This window comes from Dermacentor andersoni, chromosome 9, assembly GCF_023375885.2.
Source record: "Dermacentor andersoni chromosome 9, qqDerAnde1_hic_scaffold, whole genome shotgun sequence".
Classification (NCBI taxonomy): Eukaryota; Metazoa; Arthropoda; class Arachnida; order Ixodida; family Ixodidae; genus Dermacentor; species Dermacentor andersoni.
In genome coordinates this window covers 68,933,941-68,938,884 of record NC_092822.1, presented here as the reverse complement: position 1 = coordinate 68,938,884, position 4,944 = coordinate 68,933,941, and positions in this window count along the sequence as shown.

The window sequence follows — 4,944 nt, the reverse complement described above, 5'->3', positions numbered from 1 at the left end:
AGTTGAAAATCTAAAGCATGCCTTTGGAAATGTCAATGCACCTTTCGCATCAAAGGGTTATGAGAGCTTTACGCCCATAAAGTTTCAGAATTGAAAGCCAAGTGCTCCGTAGATTCCACGGCCTCCGCGAGATGCCGTGACTAGCCCACTGGCCATCAAAACGCCCTTGAAACTTTGTGCTCGGTGGGGCGCCTTGCGTTATGATATGTGACTACCGATGCATGGGCGTTGCTGCGAAATCCAGCCCGATTTCGCAATGTTCGCGCTAAAATGTCTTTTCGAGCGTGAAAAGGATATCCTAGCCAAATCGAGCATGATTTCCGGCGCCGGGAGTTGTTTTGGTCGGCGGCGCATGACAGCACGAAAAAATTTAGGGGAGGGGGGCTGAAGCCCCGTGAGCCCCTCCCCCCTGGCTAAACTCCTGACGAACACATGCCGTGACTGCGGCCAGCCACTCGGCTGCGCTAGAGCACGTGCCCTTTGCATCGGCTCCCCTGTATATATCAGTGGCTGTTACCCTGTTACCCTCTTTACTCTATACCAGTGGCTGTTACCCTGTTACCCTGTTGCCCTCTTTACTGTATACCAGTGGCTGTTACCCTGTTACCCTCTTTACTGTATACCAGTGGCTGAAGTCCGACCACAGACCACGAAAGCGGGCGAAAGAACCGAAGAAAGCTGCCGTTTAAAATGGTGGCGCTTTCTTGCGGTTGCGGGATCGAAAGCTGAGTATGCTCACCCTAAACGAGTCGTCGTGTCGCAAGAGAAAATGTGCGATGGTGAGCTAGCACATATCTCTGTACTGACGAAAGCCGCAAGCACGGGCAGCAGGCGTGGCGTATCCACCGGCGTTGCTGCCACGAGGAAGCTCGCTACGAATACTCCTAGGTGAATTACTACGCTGGGCGCATTTTTACTCGAGTAACATTTCAGTCATTTGTTAATTTTTATACGCATGTAGCAAGATGAACGAACGCAAGATGGACGAACACTTCACTCTTCCTGTCTGCTTCCAATTCAGCATAGCGCCAAAGAAAACACGCGCTAGAGTCAGGAGTCATGAAGAGTCATCATCGAGTTATTATAGGTCTACAAGTGCGCAGTTTGTTGCAGAAATTTCACGCGTGCTCGGCTGTGGCCCCCACGCGTTCGATAGGTACGGTCCTGAAACGGCTTCAAGAGGCTCGAGCAGCAAGACGAAGGCATATTCAACCCATTTGACGACTGCGCGGATTGTGTCCGTCTCCATGGGGAGCGCAAGCGCAGGATGTCGAGGCAACCGCAGGAGCTCCGACTATCTATGAATGTGGGGGCTCATACCGATTAAGGACATTCGTTGGATGCCACCAGTAGAGGGGTCATTTCTTTGCCCTAGTGTCCGAGCACCCCTTGCCAAACAAACGGGCCCATTACGAATAGAGAGCGAGCACGATTGCAAAATTAGAGTGTGGCTGTAGCTTTAACATAATTTAGGCATGTGAGCGTTCCAATGTGTGAGTAAATGTAACTCGTGTGTTTGGTTACTGCATCGTTTATGTCACATGGTGCCTACACACAGCCTGAAACGTGCATAAGGCGTGTCAGGTACCCATTGCGGCTGTGTCCCTGTTACAGCCTACCCGATTTTCTTTCTTTCTTGTTATTCTTCTGTTCCTTTCATTCAAACCGCTACTGCGACATCCACTGTTAAGTTACACGATAACGGAAGTTTTCTTCCTCCCAATCACCCATCCTCTCTACCTGGTCACCGCTGTCACGGTAGCTAATTACCGCAAGCACATGCACTTACCGTCACTAAAACAAAGCTGCAGTAGTGGGTTTCCCCCACATTGGTTCTTACTGCGAAGAAGCCAGCTTTCAATTTTAAAGGCGAGCAACTTTTGCCCCTTACCAGGCACTTACCAGCAGGGTGTACGCTCTTGTCTCACCTCGTTTCGGGCCGTTCACGAAAAAAAATATTTGTGTTCAGTTGCAATATACACCTTTTCATAATGCCGACAGTGAGCGCATGTTGACTGAAAAATAGAGCGCAAAATGTTTAGGGCACAGCGCACAGGCACACGGTTTGTTCGCTGTGTCTGTGTACAAATTTTTTGCACTACGTTTTCCTGTCGTTGAACTATTACAAAGAGAAAGCGGCGACAGGGAGATCAAGTTGGAAGACCCAGGAAGAACAAGTTGGCTACTAGCTAGCTTGATACAGCTTGAGCAGGCTAGAAGCAGCTAGAGCTATGTCAAGCTATAGTTTAGACATCTTCAATATGGCTAGCACTTGATGTCTCTAGGTTATACGCACTAGCAATTGTGAAGACCTGTAGTTATAAAAGCTATGTCCAAGAATTTCAGCACCATGGCTAGCACTTAATGTCTCCAAGCCATGCGCTTCTCGCCATTATGTTGGCAATTACTGAGAAGGTGTCAAAACTTCGAAGGCATTGTCAGGGAGTATCCAGGGCAGCCTCAATTAAATAAAGGGGGGAGGGGGAGCTCTCCAATACGTGGAGTGAATGGGGGCGGGGCGGTCAATTTTGTAAGGGCGGAATTTGCCAGCATGCTTCGGAAAAAGTGAGGGGATATACTCGCGGACAACTTTTCTTGGCTATGAAACGAAGGCTACGGAAACTAAGCGCGCCTCTTTCATCACTGCAGGAAGTAGTCCTGCAGTTTTGCTCACGTTTTCTTACGTGGGAAATAGGAAACAATACTTTTTTTTTGTTTTTTACAGCGCCTAATTTGAAACGATACGTAATATTCACCAGTCAGCTATTGGTATTTTATTGTATTTTTAGTTGGCTTTTCACGTTTTCGCACACCCGAGACCGTCGCACCTTTTACACGCTCATCAAACGCAATATGACGTCCGTGTCTTCTTCTGGTGAGTGTTCGTCGCTTGCTGTCCCGCCAACAGAAGACTGTTGAAGCACACAAAGAAAGTTTTCCCAGTGTCTGTGCGGAAAACGAGCGAACGCATCTGTAAGTCGCAACCTTCGGCATGTACAAACGAGTGAGCGAGCTGACTGCTGCGCCTGCTTTACCGACGTCGGTTCCGCGTCCAAGTCCTAACCGACGCCATACGGCTGCTTCGGAGCTCCGACGCAGGCTGCGATGCTCGCTGTTCAGAACTTCAGGTACATATCGGATGTGAATGAACATTCATTCACGCCGAGTTAATTGCAATTGCCTTCACTAAAGAGGTTGTGCGAGGCTGGCGAAGCTGAAACCGGTGCCGAGCGCGCCCGGACTACATTGCGTACGAATACAGCCATGTCCAGAAGCTCCGCCCCCGTAGCTTTCGCTTCATAGTGAAGTTGTCCGCGAGTATAGTTGCGTTGATAGGGCATGTGAAACTCCTTGTAGCGTAATCAGAGCCACAAGTGGAGCGCGTAGAAACCGATTCTTGATATATTTCCTACGCACGTTTTGGAGCGCGCGCATTCGCCGTTCCAAATCTGGCGCCACATTGATGGCATCATAGAATAAAGAACCAACTGATAGCATGCTGCGACTTGCAGCCCGCAAAGGGAGCATGCAAATATAAATGTGCAAAAAGAGCAAGTCAAACATAAATTTATGCTGGTAGAAAAACATAGCCGTGCGTTAAAGTCGTCTCAAAGCGAAAATATGAATGCATGATAAAAGATTGGACAGATTTATTCAGGCACAGCGTTGGTAGCGCAGGTGGCGACACATGCAATGGTGCCCACCATAGAGTTTCTCACTACAACACCTAGAGGGAAATCTGGCGCCACCGTCTATGGAAGTTTCTTAACGGGGCACCGTGCCGTCATGGGAATGACGGTATATGTGTCTGCGAGGCTCGTGTTGGCTTGTGTTGTACGAGGCTTCGTCTAAAACGTGGATATGGCTACACAAATAACGCGTTCTCACAGTAAAATCTTCATAAAATGTTTCCGTTCACGCATATTACATCTTTACTCACGTGCAATGCATGACGAAGCGAACAAAAGCAAGAACAGACGACAAACTGTTTCGAAGCGATCGCGAACCTTGTCGTCTGTCCTCCATGTTTAGCGACCCGCAGATACATTCTACGTAACATATAATCGTACACGCAATAACAAGTTCTCATAGTTAAACAAAACTTGTTTTTGCCTAATAATAAAACCAAACAGCTTTTCACGTGCTGTTTTATTAGAAAATGAATCATTGCGACAGACGGAACCACGGAGGAAGGAAACTAAGGAGAGGCCCTGACGTCACTCTTTGTGAAGCAAAAGTGAAGCCGGAATTTGGCGTTGCTCATGGCGATGCTCCGCCTTTTGGGCCACCCTCCTCGCTTGTTTACATCTTTCGCGAAACCACGCCGCGCTGCGCGTGGTGTCGCGCGCGGAGCGCGCGCGCTCGCGCAACATCTGGCAGAGCAGGGTGCAGGTAACACAGCGCAACAAGACACGGTGACTAACGCAAACCCGCCCACTCAGCGCCTTTGCCACGGCCCGAAACCTACCAGAGCAACACGTGTGAGCGCTCATAAACCATAACAACGCCGCCATTCTGGCCCAAAAGGCGTGGCCATACAACAAAAAAAAATAAAAAAGCAGCAAAAAAATGAGAACCTACTACGTCATTTCCGCTACACTTTTCTCTTAGCGCGCGGAGGGGGTAGGGCACGGAGGAAGGAAACTAAGGAGAGGCCCTGACGTCACTCTTTGTGAAGCAAAAGTGAAGCCGGAATTTGGCGTTGCTCATGGCGATGCTCCGCCTTTTGGGCCACCCTCCTCTCTTGTTTACATCTTTCGCGAAACCACGCCGCGCTGCGCGTGGTGTCGCGCGCTCGCGCAACATCTGGCAGAGCACGGTGCAGGTAACACAGCGCAACAAGACACGGTGACTAACGCAAACCCGCCCACTCAGCGCCTTTGCCACGGCCCGAAACCTACCAGAGCAACACGTGTGAGCGCTCAAAACCATAACAACGCCGCC